A 24298-nucleotide genomic window follows, 5' to 3' on the forward strand; every position below is an offset into this window, starting at 1 on the left:
CTCAATATCGTGATAATGTAATGCGAATTTTCGAGCGGAATTAAGCTTTGATGCTTGGAAAGGGGGAGCCGTGGGGGGGACGAGAGATCGAATATGAGGCGCTTTCCCCCCGAAAATTTTCGGTGGCGACGCCAATGGGCTGACGTGGAAAATAGGGAACGGTGGGGCAGGAAAAGGGCCGATCATGAATTTATCAAAAAAGAGATAGACGGTTTCGGGTTCGGCAAGTGCCCGACTGGAGATTAGGGCATATGAGGCTGTGGGAAAGTGGGTTTATGATGCCGGGATTGAAGCCTAAGAGAAACCGTTTAAAGGTATCTGTGAATGCATGATCAGGGTGGAGAGATAATTCGGAAGCTAGGTGTAAAAAATTGACAGGAGTCGAGAGATATTTGTTAGATTTTTATTGACTGCTTTACTGACTGGGCAAACTATGCGCCCAGTCAGGGCGCCGCCACAATAAGTGCAAGCGTGAAGGTACCGGCAGCGTTGCCTTGTGCACCTGTTTGCGTTGAAGCTTCTGCAAACCTCGTAAACTGAGGTGTTGATGGTGTCAGGCTTGACTGGGAAGGCTTGGCGATTTGGCAGGCGCGGGACGTGGGCGGTGGAAACGGGAGGGGGCATAGTTTCGCCAGGGGGAATGGCGGGAGTGACCAGGGGACAAGCTGTGGTGTTGTGTGATACGGAGCGGCACACCGCGCAAGATATATTTTGTACGCCCAAAAACACCCTGTTGTGGAGCTCAGTGTCCAGTGCTCCCCAGTAGGGGCACTGGTTCCACTGAGCCACCCTTATGGCGCATTTTGCTGAAAACAGCTTGTGATACGTGTAAAAATGTGCCCCCCCGTAGGAAAGCGCGAGCTCCGCGACTATGGCGAGATAGTCGCCGAGCTCACGCCTCCTGTGAGGGAACACCGTGCATACCACGTCAGTGAAGCGGGAAAATGCCATTGTGAATTCTGGGAAGGACAGAGTGCGGGAGTGACTATGGGATGCGTTCTTGAAAGTAAACGAAAAGTCGCCGTAAGCAATCTGCCGATCTGCTGACGGGGGTGAAAGTGGTGATAGAAGTTGAAATAAATCTATGTCCGCACCTGCCAAAATCTGCGTCCTGATGCTTGTGGAGATGGGGGGTGGTTCCAAGACCGGGGCGTTGCATGGCACCGGCATGGATGTTGCTGTAGCCAGTGAGAAACTTGGGCGTGCCTGTGGTAGAGAGAGGAGGGAGGGAATAGCAGCCAATGGAGCGTCTAACGGAGGCAGTCTCACGTTAGCAGCGGCATCCATGGCAGGGGCCTGAGGGAAGTAGGACGGGCCGTACCCTTGGGTGAGGGGAGGAAAACCTAAAACCTGGGCCCGGGACGTTAACGGAGGCAGCCTCGCATTAGGTGTTATCTGCGGAGCCGCTGGCCAGGAGCTTGGAGTGATGTGGGGGGAGGGGTTGATAAATTGTCGAACCGCCCTTGACGGCCGGCTCGCGTTGTCCTGGTAGCTGTGGAATTTTGGAGCCGGAAACGATTCCTCCAAATCACTGAGCTGTAAGGCGGCTGGCGGCAAAAGCTGCTCCTCTGGGGTTCGGCCCAGACTTGCAGACGGCCTGCTGCGGCGGCATGGTGGTTGGGAGTGTTGCCTCGCTGTCGAAGTGGAAGGGCCTGGCTGCGCTCGAGACGATCCGGGATCCTGGTTCGTCTCCTCTGCGGTTGAAGGCGGGGTCTCTGTCTGCAAAGAGGAGTATAGGCTGTACAACTCAGCTTTGCTGTGCCGCTTGCTGGGGATGACGTCCTGCTTGGCCAAAGCTTGACGCAAGCCTGCGACGGTCCACTTCCCGATGGCTGGGATGGCCGTAAGTGCTGAAGCGTATGACGACGCTGGCGAGAGAAGTTGTTGTTCGGTTGGGCGCGGCGAGGCAGAGCATCGGCGCTTTGAAGCGCGTTGTGCGGACCGACGAAGCTGGCGGCCTCGTGGTGTAGCCTCAGGCTCCTTAGATGCATCTGCGCCGGGCCTGGAACGCTGAAGAGCGCTCGAAAGCGCAGGAGAATCCTGAGCGGTAAGGCTGTCGTTGGCGACTGATGTCGGTGTCTCTGACATGTTGCAATGTTGCATTACTGTAGAGAAGGTGCATGTAAGAATTCTGGTCTTATTTATGCGGAGGCTCGCTTGAGCTGATAGGGTGAAAATCGTGATTGCTGGTAGCGAACCAGCCGGGTTTGATTATGAGCTCCGGCTTCACCTGAATTTTGTTAACGAAACTCGTTTGGATAGATGACGTGGTTGCCAATGGTGAACCGGCCGAGTTTGATTATGTGCTCCGGCTTCTCCCGAACTTTGTTAATAAAACATCATTTAGGGTCACACAATATGTTCCTTAATGATTAGAGTATTTAAAACTGGGAATTATTGCAATCTTTTCCAATGCTTGATTTTCTAGATCTGCATTGTACATTCTGTGCTTATAATATATTATCCACAAGTTTCCGGAGGGCGCTACTGTAAAAATGAACGTGGGTACAACTTCCAGTGAAGCGGCAGAAGTAGTGTTTTGCACGAATTGCAGCATTGAATAACTTATTCTACCGATTCTTTACTGTATTTTACCGACGTGTTGTCAAAAATCTGTTGGAATATATTACATCATGTGGACTACATTTCTCATCTGATATGCTTGATGTAAAGTGGGCATTTCTTCCACTTATCGTCTTATAAACAACACGTAGAGAGAATGTTTAAAAATGTAAAAAGGCAGCTTTTGCACGTGATCTTTAGTTTAATGTTTATCAGATTAATGGCCGGCTGATGATACAGTAGCTTTATATGTGCACGCGGCCCGTAACACTTGCAGTTAGCTTTTAACAAAAAAAATGACCACATCTTTAAATATCACACAATCGACATCATGTAAAGAAACTGAAAACCCTCCAAAATGTTCAAATTGCTCATTGGTTTACTGTCACATCAACTGAATCAATAAAGTTGCTAAATATCCGCCGTCAAGTATTAAAATCATCATCCCATTCCTCTATAAAGTAGCAGACAAAATGCTGATGTAGTTTAGTGCTGTCAGGGTGTAAGTTCACATTCTGCTATAAACGAATGACTTGAAATACGGCAGAAATGCGTTTGTGTACATTGAACCGGATGTTTCTCCCATCTTTCGCGCAAAGCGTCATGGGGCGTTAATATAATATTATAGGATATAATTGATACATAATTATTTTCTTAGCTTGTTTTAAGTTTGGGCTTTGGCTTTTAAGTGTGCATTGACCTAATGCTTCAGTAAATGTTTTCCTTTCTTAGTTGCTCTCGTATTAAAAATGCATCTAAAATGATAGATTCTTGTCGTGAGAACATCTACAGTACAGTATATATTACGAGTTAAAATATTTTAATCCTTTAGTTTTTCCCAACTCAAAAAGTTGAAGCTCAGAAGTGAAACAGAATAACTCTTTCTGTTTTTCAGTATATCAAGGCTCACGGTTGGGATGAATGCATAAAATTAGTTTAGGCTTGATTACACACAGACAATATGCATTATTTAATCAAATCAGTCGTTGAATAAGCATCACACTATAATGACTGAATGTTTTAAACTTTAATGAGCTATCCACACTCGAAAACACAATGCAGTCTTGCCTCAATACACATTCAACACCTGTGAGGTCTATTATTTCAGAAATGTTAGAAGTAATAGCTCAGTAATTTCTGTAACCAATCAGAGAAAGGTCAATTCAACTCAATGACCCGATAACAAACAGAGAGACAGATGAACGTCCATTGATTCAGTGTGTGGAATGAGTCAGAAGGCAGGAAGAAGTGCTCTACTGCAGTCTGCTCATAAATGTCTTGTCTTTGAGGCATTTCCACAAGTGTCATCTCTTTAAAAAACCTCAGCTTTCATTAATATTCCCTGTCGCCTGACTGACATTTACATTGTACCACTACAAAAGCTCTTACATCGCTGTTTTAATGTAAAATCTGCTTTGCAACATTTCAATATGTCAAAGGACACTTGTATTCTTCATCCTCTCTTCAGACCCAGTAATACTCTGATCACACATGCCACATCACTTGCTGAAAAAGAGAAAGATGTACTTGAAATGGATACAACTAAACAAAAATCTAATTTCTTCTAAATAGGCTACATTTGTAGTTATGAAAATAATCATTTAGCAGAAATATTCTATTGTTTTCTCTATTCTCTATTGTTTTGTTTTGATGCTATTTTTAGCCCTCCACTGGTGTTGTGTCTATATTTCTGTTTGGTGTCAACTAGTATGCTGTGTAAATGATGGTGTGTTTTTTCTTACTAAACCAACTTTTGTTTAGACAGATGATTACGGATGCAACAATACAGTTAAACCACGGCTCAATACATAGGCTACCTCGGTTTTCACCCACGGTTTTCCGTTCGGTTCGGTTCTGATGGCTTGGCACATTAAAGTGTTATTTTCATTATTCTATGCCTACTGTATGTGACAAGAACAGTAAGAAGTTAAGGAGAAGAAAACATATTTTATTGCAGTTTTCTTTATTTTACTCGACTCAGCAAAAATCAATTTGTACAATTCCTGGTGTATTAACTAATATAAAATAAAGATATATTAAAGATTTACACTGGCAACTCATGGCAGTTCTTTGTTTACCGATAATCAACATGCCAGTAAAATAAGCTTATTGAAGAAGTTTAGCGCAACACTTATTAAAATAACGTTATTTAAAAAAACGTAAAGCAAACATGCGATTTCTTTTATGGTAGTAAACAGACAGACGCGCAGTGCTCATTTAACACTGCAAAGTACTGCTCAATGGGCAAGGCCAAAGATAATAGATGCGCCACTGCACAATAAATGGGGAGAAATGCAATGCTCAATGTGGCTTCTTAAAAAAGTTTATTTTAGCACAATTTAACAAACCAAAGTTAGGGTACAGTGTTTTATTATTGATCGAAAATATGCTATTTAATTCAGATTTTTGCCAGCGATTTTAGAAATATCTGCATGTTGTCTTGCTATGACATATGTAAATAGCTACCCTGAGTGGCACGGCGCTGTAGAAGCTCTCTCTGCATGTGCTGGGTTAGCAATGCGAACATGCTGCTTTCGTATGCAGGGTAAAACAGATGAAACACATTCTAGATTTGCCAAATTCGGGCATTATTACTTGGGCATACAATAAAGCCGCTAGGTTCTGGTGCTTCCGATGGCAAGCCCACGTCTGTTCGTCAGCATATAACAGCAAATTGCTTCTCGTGTTGCAGGCAGCCTCGACTCGTGAAGTCTTTCACAAGCGTCGCAAGCGTCCCTAACTTTTGCGCATTGTTATTAGATATTTACTCGTGGGATAGAGCCAGTCCGCAATAAAACAGAGAGTAATAAAACACACGTAAATTATTTAAATGCAAAACAGGAAAAAACGCAATCACATACGCGTATTGAACCGTGGGGGGATTACTGAATGGTTCAATATTATATTAAGAATTTTGGCTTCTAGGGCTGGGCGATGTGTTTAAAAAAATTAACGATAATCGACTTTAAAATCATCGCGGTATCCGATAATATCAGGTGTGAGTGACTTCATGCAACGTTGCGCAGACAATCAATCTGCGTATACGGACCGGTGTAATGCCGAGAAATGCACCCCTGCCAGATTATGCACCCACCCTCCCCACAATGGTTAGGGTGAGGATTAGGTGTTAGGGGAGAGGTTAGGATTAGGTGTGGGGAGGGGATAGAATTTGCCAATCGGACATCGTGTTATTGAAGGAGGTGCAGAATCTGGCAGGGGTGCATTTCTCGGCACAACACCGGTACAGCCCCGCGAGCGTGAGGTTTTGCTTTGCTTTCTCTTGGTCTATCTGTGCAGCGACCAGCAGAAAACAGCAGCACATTCAACTGACCGAACAAAACAGCGTTTCCAAAATTCTGTCACTGTTACTGACTGCCTGGGCATATGAACATTAACGTTCACGCTAAAGCCTACATCGCATGATAATGTTATAACACGTATTTTCTATTATTATTGATTATCGTCTGGTATCTGTCTGTTGTAATCGACATCGGGATATTTGCGAGACATCGGCGATATACAATAACATCGTCACATCGCCCAGCCCTAGTGGCATCCCTAGTGATGATGTATCCAACAAGTAGCTAGTATTTGAGAGAAAGAAACTTAAAAAAATCCAAATACCATCCAAATTAGGGATGCTCATATTGATCGTTTAACCGTTAACTGATCATTAACATTTTGACCGGTTAATACTATCAGTTAAACGATTTTAAAGGTATGTTTATTTTAAGTTTAATAATATTAATATTTTTTTAATAATAAAAATAATTTAGTAATACTTTTTTAAATTACTATTAAATCTTACATGTTTTTAGTTTTATGTATAGTGAAAGAAAAACATACTAAGCATTAACTCACGGAGTGTGCAGACGCGCGCGACTAGGTGTAAATGCCCTCCGAAACGTTTTCGAGACAGATTAAAATCCGATCACGCAAATCACTTGACGAAACAGGACACGTGTAATTCATCTGATTGTTGAGGCCACCTTTGTCAGGGCTTTACTCCTCCAAACGGAGTGCCACTGGCAGCCTTGCTCAAGCTCTTTGTTTTAAATGTAGACACGGGACAATCGCGCTCACAATGCGCTGTGACATTCTCTGTCTTCCCGGCGTGTCTACGGCTCAGCAAAGCTAATAGCGGAGCAACTGCAAGGAATTTCGGTGCTAGCCATCAATTTATCCTTTACATAAACTTATCTCATGGATGCTTAGCATTGGCTGCCCGTGCGCTTTGGAGAAGAAAACGGCGCGACCGGTAGTTTCCCTGCCTTCTTTTACATGTGACGTAAAAATACGAATGTGAAATATGAATAAGTAAAAAATTATGTTTGTATTTTGGGTGGTATAGCAGATCGGATTTTTATATGTTTAGCTAAGACTGGCTGGTGGAAAGCAAATGTGACGCGCTTCCCGAGGCGTTATCTCTACATTCCCGGGACATCCGTGCCATCTGAACGGGTGTTTTCTGCAGCGGGTCTAATTGTCAACAAGCTCTAGACTGTCACCACAACACGTAAACATGTTACTTTATTTAATAAAAACTCCAAGCTTTGGATTGAGGTAGGCCTGCTATTTTTATTTGATGAAAAACTTTCTGACGGAAATAAACCTTGCCGGTTCTTCTGTGTTTTCGTTTTGTCATATTTTGTTAATTAATTCAGTTTTTTTCTTGTCTGTTTATTTTATGCTTTGGATTTATATATTATTTTAGTTTTTCTCCATTGTCCAAAACGCTGCAGGTTCGTGAAAATGTGATAATATGTGAATGCAGGTGCTGTTGTTGATGTATGTATTCGTTATGCTGTTGTTTGCATGTTAAAATAAAACTGTGAAAAAATGTTTTGTATATTTAACGTGTCACAGACCCTCGTCAACTGTAGCTGTGTTCTCTTTTCGAAGTCTGCGTCCTCCGGATGTCGCATGCGAAGGCGTATTCGGCGGACAAACGCGACCTCCAGAGGACGCAGCCTTCGAAATGAGACGCAGCATGTATTTTTTTAAATCCAATTTATTATTAGAATCTTATCGGTTAACGGTTAATGTTCGGATAATGAGCGATGGTTCGCGGTTAGGGAAATTTACCGAAATGAGCATCTCTAATCCAAATACGTTTAAAATGAAGTGAACAAACCAGCCTGATCTCATGGGAACTTATTTTATGAAGTGGTTAATTTGTATAAAGATGTACAATGCGAATAGTCATAACCATCCCTAAACCATAACCATCCCTAAACATTACCATCACTGGCGCGAAAACAAATCGCACCAAAACATATGAATGAGCCACTTACGAATTACCGTGAGATTGTGTTGAAACAAAGTTAAAAGACAGATGTATGCTTCCATCCAAATTCCAGAAATATCTTGTCAACTGGTTAGTGATTCAATCCAGCAATCAGGCCTATTCTTTATTAAAATGTTAAATTAAGCTGTCAGAAGATTGTGTTCCCCATGTAAAAGCTTTTTCAATGAAACTAGGAACAGTGAATACACACAATGAATATGTCAGTGACAGGAAGCTTTTAGTATTAAACACACACAAACTTCCACTCAATGACCAAGCATGCTTCATTGATTACCTTATCACAGGAATGTCAAACCAGAAACGCTCACTTATTTCTATTTCTGTGCGAGGACAGCGTTTCTGCTTGAAAGGATATTCAAATGAAATGAGTTTTCTCTCCGCGTCAACACTACAACAACCTAACAAAACACAAGCAAAGGCCACCGAAGTGCTAATAGACGCGTGCCCTCATCTGAACCGGAGCATCATTCATCCTCAGACCTTTCAATTGTGTGAAGCTCCTCCATTAACATCCGAGTATATGTGTGTGTGTTTATGATGGAAAATGTGCCGTTTCCTTCTCTGGTACCCTGCCAGATTTAAAATGCAAAGATTACCGGCTCCTGTAACACTTGCGGACCTATTTTCAGCCTCATTTTGTTTTCTGGAAGGAAAGCGCTGCATGTGAGTGCATACATTTGAATAGCTTTTGAATTGTATCCTTTATGTGCCCCGCATCCAAACCCTCTCCATAACATATATTCTTCTAATGACATAACATAGACTAAAAGTACACGCTAGGAAACATTTATACATTTTCATTCATTTCCACTTGAACTGCAAACCAACAGAAATAAGACGAGAGGAAAATAAACACGGTTACTGCTGATCCCCTATTTCCTTTAGTCAAAGACTAAGCCAGATCTGAGACAGGATTTAGCCAAAGTCCTCGCGGCACAGAGAAAGCACAGAGTTAAGAACGGTAAATTGAGGTCTACAGAAACAGACTACAGTGCAACACAAACAATAAGACCCGCAGACACGATGCTCGGTGTACAATATCATACCGTGGAACAGGGATACAATGTCTTGAACACTACAGATAAGGCTTATGTGATGTGAAGCCAGGGCATTTCAGAAGAGCTTACTGTTTTGTAGAAGGTTACGAATCTGTATCAGACCTGGAGAAAGAGATCATGCAGGGTGAGAGAAAAAGAAAGTTGGACACAGAGCCGTGTAAAAAACAAACGCAGCAGTAAACATAAAACGGAAGCATGTTAAAGGGGATGTGCAATGGTGTGTCATGCATTCTGACTTCTTTACAATGTTAAACGTGCTGGCTTCTCATGCTTGACATGGTCAACTTGTCAAAAAACGAGTTGGGGGTATGACGTAGTATTTCTGTGCTCGATACACTCCCCCAGCGTTCGCATAGATTTCGGAAAAAAAATTCGAACATGAAATTCTGTTTCGTAACAACTTTTCTTAGTCCCTTATTGTACAATTCTCCTGGAAAAGCACACCCACGTGTCAACCCGCAAGAGCGAGATGAAAGAGCACACCCACTCGTCAACCATGGACAGTGGGAGAAAGAGCACGCCCATCAATGTGCTCCTTCGTTTGCGAAGTTCAGCTGTGTTTGTTTGTTCACACCATTTCGGTGATGAATGTTATATAAACGGTGGATATAACGCTGGATTTGGAGATCGTTTGAAACTGATAGATGGAGAGGTCCCAGCGCTAAAAGATGCCAGTCATGAACTGCACGCAGTAAGTCATATGTCTGTGTTTTGTTGGCAATCCACGTGAACGTGCATAAGGTACACAACACAAACTTATAGTGAATCAAAAGTTATGCAGGGATAATACGACAATGCATTGTGAGCTCGTGCTGTAGTCCTGCCCCCCCAACGCGTTCAGGAGGTCGCCTGTATTCTGAAATAACAAAAATAAAATTCTAATGTTACAAACCCATATGGCTTTATTTCCTTTACGAAACACAAAAGAAGACATCCTGAAAAACGTACTGACCGTGCTTTTACAAAGTCTCCATGAAATCAAAAACTAAACTGAAAACTATAAACCTTTTTAGATCCAATCAATTTGCAGTTTAAAACAAAAGCCACTATTATTCTTATTTGATAGTCCTTTTCACTTAGAAATACATTACAATGCTGCAGTAAGGATTATCACAAATTCCAATTCAATAGCCTATATCGTCGCCGTCCTTCTGAAACCATTAGTCGAAATGTGATGTTTTTCAGGACATGGAAAAAATACTGTACCTTTTAAGTGATAAAATACTGTGTTGTCAAAGTTGACAAGCACTTTTTAATACTTCATATTTGCAAAACCCACTGGCAAACACAAAAGGTGACAAAAAACAATGCTTTATGGCAAAAATTTTTAATAACGAAATATGGAGTTATGAGGTTTCAAAAAGACAGTAGCAGTATGGGTTCTGGAGGATTAATAACTGTCAATCGGACATTCCAAAGCTTTAAGCACATATACATTACGTTAAGTCATTTAACTTTTAGCTAAAATAACATACAAATGAAGAACATCACAAACTAACACAGATAACCTTGTGTGGGGAACAAAACAAGTAATTTATTGATAATCATTATTACTATTATTTATTTATTGCAGCATAAAAGCTCTACTTGCTAGTCACTGTTTTTCATTGAAAAGAATATTGCAGATTTCAAAATGTTTTGTTTTATGAAAGAAAACAAAGGAATAGGAATAGTAATAGGTAGGAAAGTGAGGATGACAGCTTTTTTTGTGAAATATTTCTTTAAACAGAAAGAAATGCCAGAGCACAATTTCTTTTAAATTCAGAACGACATCTTCGTAATACACAAGTTTCAACTGAATGATGTATTCTTGCACACTATTGCATTCACCTCCCTTCTCAACTCTTTGCATCTGCACGATTAAAACCCCCAAACTTTAACAAATTCACCAGTAAACATCGCTCATCGGCTTGTTGACAACGATCCGTCTGAACTGTCCTGCACTGATACCCTCCAGTGCTTGTGCTTTCCGCTTTGGATGCTGTGTATCCTAGCAACACGTGTGAATCACTATAAGCATGTTATTGGTGCAGGCCTGACACTCAAGGGCTTTGCACCATTCCACACAGTCTGTGCTCTAAAAATACTTCCGTATGCGAGAAACGTCAAAACACAAAAGCAGGGCAGGTAAAAAAATTGTATTATTGTACCTAAAAAACAGAGTTGTACAAACACAGGCGGTGAAAACAGTTATATTACAAAACAACAGTTTAAATGCATCCCGCAGCTGTAAACATGCACACATTTCTTAATGGTTAATCACAGTCAAACTACACACACACACACACACACACACACACACACAAAACGTGTTTATCATTACTTTCCGTTAGCTTAATCTGAATGTCTAAGAACTCCAAATTCTAGATAAATTTAAGTAAATAATTAATCAAAAACAAACTTGACAAATATGAATGAAGCTAGACTAATTTTGACCCTAAACAGGGCATCTCAATATGGTAGTTGCACAAAAGGTAAGGCACAGTTGCGATAACATGCACGTGAGAGCTGGCAAACAGAGCAATGAGAAATGTCTCCATTGAACCATTACTAAACACAATGACAAATGTCTTAATAGAGAAATAACTGAGAGAAGAATTCATGATGCAAGTAACAGCAGAAACAGTTTAAAAAAACGAGTGGGATGACTGTTGCAAATGATGCGTGAAAGAGTTTTGAGTGCGCAATGAATGATGAGTAACATCGCATCAGTTTACTGACACAACTCTAGAGCGAGACCTCTGTTGACTGCTAACGTCATTCGGGTGGGCGGAGCCAAACGAACCATAACACTCGTGACATTCATAACGCTTCCATTAAAATAAAATAGTTATAACTATTACTACTGTAAAATCACAATGAGTTTCTACAATAATTGCGTTACACAGTGTAACGTTATGACGCTTTATAATGCTTAAAACACGTTGTGCTTAATTTTGGCTTATAACAAGACGTTATATGAAACCCATATGGAAGTTATAAGTTCTCTTTGTGTCTGTTTTAATTAGCCTGAAATTGCGCATATTTAATAGTTTAAAGTCACGTAACAACGCGACGCGCGTGCTCGCACACACAAATCCACTTGACAGGGGTCTCGCCACAGCGCACACTGATGCACTGCACTGCGTTACAAAGAGCGAATCCACAGCTCGTCGCGGGACCGATGCAAAAGTCAACTCTACATCAGAATATCAACACATGAATCATCAAACTTACACTTCTGGCGGTGTATGTCACAGACGCGGATACAACTTCAGACGAGGAAGTGTCCGACCCCACCGCCGCGAACATAAACACACTCCACAGCTGGCGAGAAGCTCCGAGGCGTGTGTGCTGAAGTATGCTTGGTTTATCTCGGTGTACTGTGACGTTTAAGGGCATGCAGCACTGCTGGGCACAGGCTGAACTCCAGGCTGCAACTAGAAGAGGCAGTGTGCAGCATCGGCGCTGTCAGAGCGGAGGTAAACACTAGGCATTATGGGAACCTGGAGGAGCAACGTGCTTTACCCACATGGGGTGACCCGCAGCGACATCTACAGGCTATATAAATAAACATACTAACACAACACGGTACTAAGGTATTTACCTTGGCATTCTTATATAACTAATGCACCGTACCGGTAATATACACTACATAGGCGAATACATATAATTACTTTTTACGGTGTAGGCTTATATATGACACACACGTTTTCACAATAGATTCCCACATGATAAAATGCTGCAGTATAGTATTTACTATGTGTAAACTGTAAAATTACAAAATACATTTAACACCTTGATGCCAGGCAACACAAACAAGCAGCTTTTATGAAGTCTGTAATTAATTATCATGCCGTTTTCAAACCCAAAAACATAGTGAATGTGATTGATTGAGTGAGTGGCTCTGAAATGGAACGGAAACCACCAGGCCAACAAGCCCTGAACAGACCACAACACTAGTGATTTATTATTCTCCTGTGTTCTTTATTCCTGTGGCTACTGGTAAAGTGTCCATAAATCCCATTGTTATATTCTTGGGCACAAGCTTGTAAATCAGAAGGAAAAACACATGAATGAATGCTTTAATACTGTCTTTGCTCATAGTTCCTTTATAAGAGGCAATAGTAACAAATGTGATTATAAAAATGAACGCATCGCTAGAATAGCTTAATGTTGTAGGAGCCCATTTTGATCCTCCTGTGAGATTTATGGTACAAAACCACCGGGCTAGAGAGATGAGGCAGAATAGAATAAAGGAACAGAAAACAAAAGAATAAACCTACAGTATGCAAACAATTATTCTCATTGGTCAAGCATGTCCATACACAATACCACACCGGGACAATGGATAATTCATAAACAATAACAAATACTCCCTCAAACTAGTTCAGTATCATTAGAGTGACTACAAACTGTGACAAAATATATGCATGCACAATGCAAAAAAAGAGTCTTGTAATTTGAAAAAAAAAAAGTATAATATAAAAAAATAACATAATATATGCCTGTGGACTGTGCGTGTTTATTTTTGATGAATAAATACTTACATAAACATATACAGGAAATATTTACATGCATTTCTTTATATGTACAAATAATTAAAATTATGTATAAATGTTTATTAATTTTTATATTTTATATATTTTTTAATATGCATGTATGTGTATGTTTTTATAAATACAAAATTAATGTGCACAGTACACAGACATATAACTGTTTATCATTTGACAGCTCTAAAATAATCACAAAACAATAACAATAATTTATGTGACCATTTATTCCTTGATTTTTGTATGGTGCCTATTATTTTGAAAGCCAAATTGTTGCTCTCTTACTTGTACGTCGCTATATATAAAAGCATCTGATAAATAATTCAATGTAAATATAAACAGCTGCACAGGTTTAAGAAAAAGGCAACTTGGTCATAAATATATTCAAGAACAATACCGCTGTGCATTTTTTTTGCGATGTTACATTAACACTCATACATATAAAGAACATATATATGCTGTTGTGACAAGGTGAAAGCTCAAAAAACAGCCTAAGGTTAAACAAAAATGAACACAGACAGGAAGAGAGCGTGTGTGTGTTCATGGGAATAACATAGAGCCTTCACGATGGTCCCTCTGGCAAACAGAAAGCTCATATGTTTAATGAGTGTGAACGTTAGTCTTTCTGATACCAAACATCTCTCAATAATTCTTTTTGTAAAGTGCGAGTGTGTGTGATGATGTGAGCCCGTGCAGCCAGTGGTCCCATGCGTTGGTGTCCAGGTGCTGTGAAAAGGAGCAGATGTAGTTCATAATGAATCAAATGGAGAAATAACCGAGAGAAACACAAAGAGTTCTCCTAAATAGAAGCACGTGTGAGAATAGGTCATTGGTTACTTAATCAGGTGAGAGATGGGCGACATAACTGCTGGCGCTCAGTTCACATACAGATGCAGAGAGAAGCAACATGTACATTACAGCAAAGGCAATACCTTAGTAAGATCTTTAAATAAATGAAAGGAATTAATCAAAGACTTAACAAGACTCACCTTGAGAGAAATACTGAGGCGTTGATAGATCAAACAATGATATACTGTACCCTTGCTTTGTTTTAATGGTTGTGGGGGTGGTGACAAATTACATTGTGATACCATCAGATATTAAACTCTGATAAAAAGCTATTAAAATAGCAGAACATTGTAGTTGAAACAGACACATTTGGTCAAGCCAACCACAGCATCTGTATAATAACACGGAGTCAGAGAGTAAGGGAGCTGTGGAATAAATAGTTTCTTTTCAAACTATGCGATAACACACTCATAGCAGGTGTTTCAAGTCTCTCATGCACTGATGCAAGCTGCTGTAAAAAGTATTGATTTTATTTTAATACGAATGAACCAGTGTTGATCCTCAGCATTTCAAGAGTCACCCATTCTTAAATGAAATCTGTGAATAAAAAATGAGATGCAAATCACTACGGCACTAGCACTTGAAATGAAAATAACAGGTATAGATTATTCCAAGTTCAGGAGATAAGGGTTAAAGTTATTGCACCGAGAATCTTTTTGGATCTACACATTGAAAGTCACTTCCAGGTCTAAACAGAGAATTAGATTTTTTCACCATACTTGTAATAGAGTTGATTGAATTTCACAATATGATATATTGTGCTGCATTTAAATATCCTAAAATATGTCATTTTTTCTTCTTATTAGGAATGTGTTACCAGTCATGTTGGACTTCATGCAGCACTGTGCAGGATTCGAGAACATACAGAGCAGTCAATTCTCATGGTACCTTGATGACCAATAATAGGTCAGCGCAGCGACGCATGAAGTCAAACACCTATTGTAAGGTGTCTCAGTCATGCCATACGAAAACAAAATAAGACTTAAATGAAATAATGAAATGAATGAAATTATTTTTTTTATTAAATATTCAATTAAATGTGATTTTTTAAGGCTTGGGCCCTATAGTTTTCAACAAATGTCAATCAAGTTAGAAGTTTCAATACCAACTTGATCTCACGGGAATTCGTACCTATTTTGGCTTATTCGTATGAATTTGAACGTTGTGAATCATACGAAAACATACGATTACAAGAAAAAAAAACAATTCTGAAGCCTCACCCCTAACATCACTGGCACGAAAGCAAAATTGCAGCAAAACGTACACTCTTAAAAATAAAGATGCTTAAAAGGTTCTTCACAACGATGACATAGAAAAACATTTTTGTTTCCACAAAGAACCATTTAGTCAAAGTTCTTTAAAGAACCATCTCTTTCTTACATTTTTTTTAAATCTGAAGAACCTATCTTCGTCACAAAGAACCTTTTCTGAAACAGAATGTTAAATGGGTCATGACGCGGCTAAAACGAATATTATCGTTTGTTTTAGATGTAATGCAATGTGTATACACGATTTATTCATGTATACACGAATGTGTATACACAAACTCTGTAATTATTTCTAAGAGTGTATGTATGAGATCGTGAAGCAAATTGCACTAAATTGTATGAATGAGATCGTACGAATTCATACGAATTAGCCAAAATTAGCCACATCGTAAAATAGTTACGTTTCTGTTGTGAGGTTGTGTTGTCACTGCTCAATATCAGTTTACAGAGAATTGTTTTTAACAGCACTGAATTGCAACATTCTATAACAATATCAAATTGGATTTACATGTAAAATGGAAAATAAATCCAATCGAATGGAGGAGGGTCTTCATGAACAATCCCTGAATATACATATAATGTGATTCAACACAAAAGCATCATGAAGACATTGATCAGCAGTTTGGTATCTAATCATAAGCTCCATTTCATGTCCTGTGTCTTATGGTTGGTTATACAAAAGTGCTTACTTTTTTTCTATTCATTGACGCAATTCTGGGATAAAAACGTGAATGTGAACATTCTCACACACGCAAGCTACATTTGTAATACTGAAGCCTAATGATCAAGCTGTTTGTTTACTAGTTGCTCTGAACATGTAGACAGAAGCTGTGTAGGAGGACCCAGGACGAGTGTCTGGAAAGAGACTGTATGTTCATTTGCTGAATGCACAGTCCCAGAAAAAAAACATGCTCAGAAAGTGGGTTGGATATTACTGAGTATATGATGCTTGCTGAAATGTTCCAGCAGTCGCGTTGTTCTGCACTGCAGTGTTGTTTATTTAGCATCTGACAAGAGGCAGGTGAAAAACAACCAAGGAGAAAATGAGGGCTGGCAATAAAACCCAAAGGACAGAAATAAAGTGACAGAGTGTGGAAGCCAGAGAGGTTGAAAAAGAGCAAGTGTAAGGGCAAAACGCTAAACATGTTGGCAATGATGTGAACTTTCATCACTTCCTTTGGCATCTTTCCTTTACATTTACAGTCAATTAACAAATGAGACGGACTGGTGTAATACAATGAATCACACATTCTTTGCTAAAATGTTTGTACCAGTAAATAGTTTATACTCATGTAAACTGGTAAATAAAAGCACCAAGAGTCTGTGGGCCCTATCGTACACCCGGGTCAAATGCGGCACAAGGCGCGGCGCAAGTGTTTTTGCTAGTTTCAGCCCGACGCAGTTCTCATTTTCCCATCCTGCGCCACGTGGTTTAAATAGCAAATGCATTTGCGCCGATTTGCGCACCCATGGGCGTGCTGGTCTAAAAAAGAGGTGTGCTCAGGCGCATTGTTGGCGCGTTGCTATTTTGAGGAACTGAAAATATACAGCACTTGCGATTTAGACCATGCGCTTAGATCGTTAAAATAGGGCTCTGTGTGTTATAGGGATTTTACCACAATGGCTGTTCTTAAAGGGATAGTGTCACGGTTCACGGATCTGTGTGTTCATTCCTGCTTATTGTCACATGTCTATCGCTCGTTAGCGTTGCCCTGGAAACCTGGGTGCTGACCAGCTAATCAGCATGGCGGCACCTGTGGTGCATTACCTGCACGGTTTTTTCTTCTGTGGAACACAAAAGAAGACATTTTGCGTCTCAGTGGTTTTGTGTCCATACAATGGAAGTCAATGGGGGCCAATGTTGTTTAGTTACCAACTTTATTCAAAATATCTTCTAAGTCATACAGGTTTGGAAGTGGGTGGGTAAATGAAGACAGAATTTTCATTGTTGGGTGAACTAGCCCTTTAACGACAAAAAAAATATAATAAATTTAATAAAAAATAAATACAGAATCAGAATCAGAATCAGAAGAGCTTTATTGCCAAGTGTGCTTGCACACACAAGGAATTTTCTTTGGTGTTGGAAGCTTCTAGTACAGACATTCAACACAATGACAATACAATATAATACGATTTACAGTCTAAAAGATTCTAAAATATGCATATATAAAATAAAGACTATTTTACAGAAAATGGGGGATTTTACATAAATACAACGTTACTTTTTTGTACTTTTCACACATTTATTTCAGACCTTTATGTTTGCTTTGTGTGTAATACATGTTTATTGTGTCTAGCATAGTAAATTGGTACATTCATTCAGAAAGTGCGATGCAGATGTGTTTTATCGGCATTTTCTAATGCCGTCAAAACACGACTCATTCAACTAAACTATCTATTTAACCAACGTACACAACTTTACCGAACACAAAGTCAATTTAATATCACGCACAATATTGAAATTCGCATCTATGCTGAAAACTGGAGAACAGACAATAATTTGATGTTCATCCCTGCTGCTTTGGTAGAATAGACCAAAACAAAGCATGCTGTTTTGTTTGTCAAAACGGAGAACAGGTATACACCATCATTGTGCTCAAAATGACCAGGAAAATGTCTCTTTAGAAGGCTTATCCATAAATGAAGCACTTGAAAAACGGGAAATGAAACAGGCTTTGTTGCAAAATTTTGAGAGGAAGAACAACAACCATTAGTGTAAAAGCATTTTTTTCTGCACAGCAACACAAGCTAAATTACCAGGAGAAACGGCAGGTGTAAATTGACTTCTTTTCTGGTGTTAATGAGACCCCCCCCACTCACTTTTGTTACAGATTGACAAGGTCGAGATAAAGTCATCACATTTCAATATTTCGCTCTCTCCGGAGATTTATCAGCCATCAACCAGCCATGAAGTTCAAAATGATTTAATGATGTAATAAATTTGCTTTACATCAGACAACTAGCTTCATGAATCCAAAGTACTGTAACTATTTAACTCTAATCAAATTTGTAATTTTAATATTTAGGAAAAAAAACATCAAAATTAGCGCTTGCATCATTTGCGCTAGAATTTAAATCGTTCTTATCCAATTAAACCCAAGTCTGAAAATAACATGACAGCTTTTTCCTGTTTTTTCTCATTGTGAATCATCCCCCGAGCAACACCGTCATCAAGTTTCCTGAGTAAGAGCTCTGGTGATGACAGCGCTGTTGACAGAGTCAATTGAAAGAAGCTTGTTGTAGTCACTGGTATGGTGTGTTGGCTTCAGAGGTGCCATTAGTTTTCATTAGCTTCTACTGACGCTATAGAAAATACGTGTGCTGATTTTACTGAAGACCAGGAGCCTTTAGAGCTCATCAGAAATCATATGAACAGCTTTCAGTTTCACAAAACACATTCACTCTTCTTAAACAAAGATCTCTCAACAGCGTCTGTGGCATTCTGTCAACTACTTCAGAAAACTATTTTGACACCTTTGAATTCCAGTTTGTACAAACAACACAACCAACACAATCTCACAGCAAAAACCTTACAATATTACGAGGTGGATAATTTTGGCTAATTCGTATGAATCTGTACAATCTTACTCATACATTTTAGTGCGATTTGCTTTCGCACCAGTGACGTTAGGTTTAGGGGCGGGGCTTCATATTGTTTTTTTCTAGTAATCGTACATCTTTGTACGATTCACGAATGATCCATCTTGTAAAATAGTTACGAATTCCAGTGAGATCAGGTTGGTAATAACACATCTGCCCTGTCCATCCAAAACCTTGTATCTCCATATTTCATGATTTTTTTTACCTTAAATCATTATTATTAGTTACTCTTTATGATTTTCATGAGTATTGAAAAAAATTTGTGTTGTCTAAATTGTAACTATATTAGCAGGAATACTGTTCTAGATGCAGAAATGTCAGTGGTTATGCATAATTCCTGCAGGTGAAGTTGTGAGATCCATGTAAAGAATGTTTAGCAATAGTTGAAGTGACTGTGAAATTGAAGTGAACACAAAGTGCTTCACAGGGTTTTTCCTGCATAGAGAAATTGGAGGCGGCCGCTTCCGTCAAATGTCGTGCCGCCTCAGGCTCTCGCCAAAATTATGTTGCGAGGCTTCACAAGAAATGCTGCGTGCATTTAACAGACTGTCATTTGTAACTGCAGTTGCGGCATTACGCCACAGTGGTGGCGCAGTTTCGTTAACAGAACACTGAGGCGCTAAAAAGAGTTGCAGAACAAGTACGTTTAATTTCTTGAAATTTATTAAGTTAACATGACGTACATCATTGTAATGTCTTTAGCTGTGCAGTTGAATCGTTGAATCAGCATATACTGTACCAGAATAAGCTTGTGGTGAAAGACTTTTCTCACAGTTTTTAAAGCTTTTTCAAACTATAACTGCTCATAATAGCACCTGAAATATAACTTTGCACAAGGTTGGTATTTTTGACTAATTTTATTCTTATATTAACTTTTTTCAATAAAGTTTATATAAGTTCCCCTATTTTTGACTGCCAAATTTTATTGATTGCAAAAACAAGCCCAGAACATAAATGTCGAGTGTTTTAGCTTTCAAATTATGCATAGTTTGTGATAATACAGTAGATTGAATAATGTTGTAAAACAAAGGTAATAGAAATGCAGAGTAGACATGATAAAAAACTCCTTTGTGTGAGCCCATGGGCGCTGTGCAAGTTAAGGGGTTTTAAAGGGATAGTTCACTCCCCAAAAAAACATAAGAAGATATTCTGAGAAATGTCTCGGTGGATTTGTGTCCATACAATGGAAGTCAGTGGGGTTAATTTTTGGTTACCAACATTCTTCAAAATATCTTCTTTTGTGTTCTGCAGAAAAAAAGTCATACAGATTTTGAATGACGAGGGTGAAAAAAATGATGACAGAATTTTCATTTTTGGGTGAACTATCCCTTTAAGTCCAATGGTTATGCTTTTAAAACAGTGTGTGTTAAACATTTATCCCAGAGGTTTGCCTTGCGCTATAGACTTCTACTGTAAGTGTATTACAGTACATGCAATCTTGCGTTAAAGATGAGTTGAATTTATTTTCTGTTGTAATCCAATGTCTCAGATGCAGTCAATACATCTTAAGTTTTATTAAATCAGGAACAGTCCTTTTAAGATATGATATAAAAAAGGCAAATATGTGCTCTCTCTTATATTGAACAACCAATATTGTTTTTACTCCTATTCCTCATGCACAGCAACTCAATGTGAAGTAATTTAATTAGACAAGTGAATATCTGATTGTTTTATTCTCAGATGTGTTGTGCAGCTCGGCCTCATTAACTCTCTCTGACCTCAGTGACATAACATCAGACCTCTCATCACACACAGCAAACACTGAGGTGTAAAGAAAGAGAAGTTTAATCAGCGCTCAGCAAGCACGGCCCGTACCCAGATGCTGACTGGAAACATTCCCTCAGGATAAAACCATCACACACGGAGTCAGAGGAAGACTTGAATTGTGTCTTTAAGACTCTGAGGATTTGAACTCCAGCGATTCTGTGCAGAGGTCCCTCTGAGCACTTTCTCACGCAACTGTTGTTGCCAAAAAAACCTCTTACATACAGTATTACTTGAACATTTTTATTATTTGTATTATTTGGCTGAGTGATTTTCTGGGTATTTACATGTTATTTAATACATTTCTACTGCTTCTGATCAGTCTTCGGTGGATTCAGGAACATATCAAATGGAATTTGTTGTAAAGAATCAAGCTGGTATTTTCCATACACTTAAAGAAAATGAAGGTGGAGGCTGTCAAACTTCAAAAATCTTAAAAGTCTTACAAGAGCACATTGAAATCATTGAATCAAATTACGGGCATGAATAAGATTTCAGAGCTATTTACAGAATTCTCTCCAAATGACGTTTCGTCTACGAAGTCATCATGTGGCTCCAAAAAGTCTTGAGCTATACTTTTCTGAAGCTCAACACCCCTCATTCACTTTTATTACATTTAAAATGTGTACAGGACATTTATGGACAAGTGTAGAACAGATTGAACATGACATTTGTGTAAAAAAGACTGGACTTAAAGGGATAGTTTACTATGAAGTCATTGATGAGATCTGACATTTTTCCAAATAATATTGGAAGAAATTATTTAAAATATCCCCTTTGACGAAATATCTGTCGAGTTACAAAAATAATGTGTATTCATCACAAAAAACACTGATTGTTAAATAATAATAAAAAAAAACAATCTTCTCGTTTTCTCTCAACTGGTATTGTTCTGGCTTTTGTTGAAACCAGTAACTTTGTATTATCACCTATTGTATTATTGCTCCTGTATGACATATCGCTTATTGCTCCCTGAACTCTCTGTAAGTCACTTTGGATAAAAGCGTCTGCTAAATGACTAAATGTAAATGTAAATCACCTCTTGTATTGTTTTCACCTGTGACATTCAAAAGGGCATGTTTAAATAAAACATTTCAAAGACGTTCAATATTTGCATTAGAAAATTAACTCACTTACAGTCATCTCTCATAATAAAAGATTACAAATATTAGCAAGATGGGTTTCCTGATCCAGTATAATATCAAAATGAAGCCATGAAAGCAGAGGCAGTTTCATTATTTATTCTGCAGAAAACAGCTTGTGGATGTTTGTGTAGCATACAGTAGATAGGAAAGCAATTAGTTTAGTTAAACAAGGTGAATGCACACAGTACCTCTCTGCTTCTCAATTGAATTGTGTAAACATGTCAACAAATTGCTGTTAACTGGCAAAAAAATATGTAAATAAAATAAAAATTCTGTCATTCAAAACCTGTATAAGACTCTTTCTTCTGCGGAACACAAAAGGAGATATTTTGAGAAATGTCTCAGTGGTTTTGTGTCCATAGAAATGGAAGTCAATGTGGGTCAATGTTGTTTGGTTACCAACGTTCTTCAAAATATCTTCTTTTGTGTTCTGCAAAAGAAAGAAACTCATACAGGTTTGAAATGACATGACGGTAAATAAATGATGAAGGAAATTTTGTTTTTTGGGTGAACCATCCCTTTAAGGGAACCTATTAATCCATTCAATTTACATCCCTTTAAAATGGAATGGATTAATAGGATGGCAGTGAAGACATTTACATAAAAAGCTGAAGAGAATAAGGCGAAAAAATCAACATGTGTTGGTCTATTAATCTTTTCAACTGAAATTCAATTGTAGCTATTGAGTTATATAGAGTACAAGTCATACAGACCATATGGAAGCCTTTATAAAGCTGATTAATTGCAACTGGATAAATCAGAAAACAAGAATTTCTCACACAGGGCATTTAAACGACCCAAGCCATCATCAGTTCATGGCATGAGACCATAAGGTGTTTCGTTATCAGTTGCTGTACAGTATGTGATGGATTGTGGCACAATGTGAAACGTTAATATTTAAAAGCCTTTAAAAAAACCTCCAGAAACAAGGAATAGATGAATACAATCGACTCAATGCCTGAAGTGCTGTTATTTACCCTTGATATGAAAACGCTGCCTTATGAGTTCAAACCTCGTTTGTCTAGCAAAAATGGGCTTGTAAAAAACGTGCAAGGTAATGCGTATCTTCTATAAGGCCATGAGCCATTGGCAGTCACCCACACATTTGAGATGTAACATTTGTGCCTGCATTCATGCCCTGATGCTCATGAATAAATCACACAGAGCCGCACAAACAGGTCTCGAGTTAAACGCGCTGGAAGCGGCGAGGTGAACATGTCACGGAAAACAGCATCGTATATAAGAGTGATTCAGCAGCGGTGGAATGACTTCCACTCACTGTGTATCATAGGAGAAGATTCGTTCAGCTGAAGAGACAGTAAATAGACTCATGTCATGTGTTGCACACATCTGGGACAGTTGCCAAATGTCATGTGGTTCTTAATGATCTCACAGGAACATCTAGGTTATATGTGTACTTGTAAATAAACTGTGCTATGTCAATCAAGTCCCCTTCATTACAGTAGCCTATACACACTATGAAAATAATGATAATAAGTGATTATGCCATTATTTATTTTTTCTTTAAAGGCTCGTTCGCAAAAATAACAATATCTTTAACTTTAATAATAACTATAAAGTGTCCACATGGATGTTGATATTATGTTTATCATGGAATTTTTATATAGTCACTTGCTGCAGTTTTAGATTTGAAATGAGTGAGTCCTTTTAATTTGATTGGATCTCTTTACAATAAGGCTGTAGGCCTATTTGTTAAAGGAACAGTTTACCCGGAAAAAAAAACAAATGACCCTGTCCACAAGATCCCTACGCCCATGACGCTTTGCGCGAAAGATGGGAGAAACTTCCGGTTCAATATTCACAAACGCATTTGTGCCGTATTTCAAGTCATTCGTTTATAGCAGAATGTGAACTTACACCCTGACAGCACTAAACTACATCAGCATTCTGTCCGCTACTTTATAGAGGAACGGGATGATGATTTTAATACTTGACTGCGGATAATTAGCAACTTTATTGATACAGTTGATGTGACAGTAAACCAACGAGTAATTTGAAAATTATGAAGGGTTTTCAATTTCTTTACATGATTGTGTTCTATTTAAAGATGTGGTAAATCATTGTTATTTTTTGCATTTGAAAGCGAACTGCACACGTTACACAGGCTGCATGCACAAATCATAAAGCTGCTGTATCGTCAGCTCAGCAGCCATTAACCTGATAAACATTAAACTAAAGATCACGTGCAAAA

General features: G+C 38.8%; 1 protein-coding gene and 1 long non-coding RNA gene across 6 annotated transcripts in view; one reads left to right on the forward strand and one right to left on the reverse strand.

Moving 5' to 3' along the window:
- Positions 1-12349, reverse strand: part of enox2 (ecto-NOX disulfide-thiol exchanger 2) — a 233394-nt gene extending 221045 nt beyond the window's left edge. For all 5 annotated transcript variants that reach the window (XM_057348899.1, XM_057348903.1, XM_057348902.1 and 2 more), the window contains exon 1: positions 12145-12349. The gene's annotated coding sequence lies outside the window, so the exon portion shown is untranslated. The remainder of the gene's footprint in view (positions 1-12144) is intronic.
- Positions 12350-12413: 64 nt separating this feature from the next.
- On the forward strand, positions 12414-22257 carry LOC130563419 (uncharacterized). The gene is made up of 3 exons (XR_008964124.1): positions 12414-12506; positions 15116-15215; positions 20858-22257. It is a non-coding gene; the product is annotated as an uncharacterized LOC130563419 (long non-coding RNA).
- Positions 22258-24298: the final 2041 nt, after the last annotated feature.

The sequence above is a fragment of the Triplophysa rosa genome, linkage group LG13 (genome assembly GCF_024868665.1).
Source record: "Triplophysa rosa linkage group LG13, Trosa_1v2, whole genome shotgun sequence".
Taxonomy (NCBI): Eukaryota; Metazoa; Chordata; class Actinopteri; order Cypriniformes; family Nemacheilidae; genus Triplophysa; species Triplophysa rosa.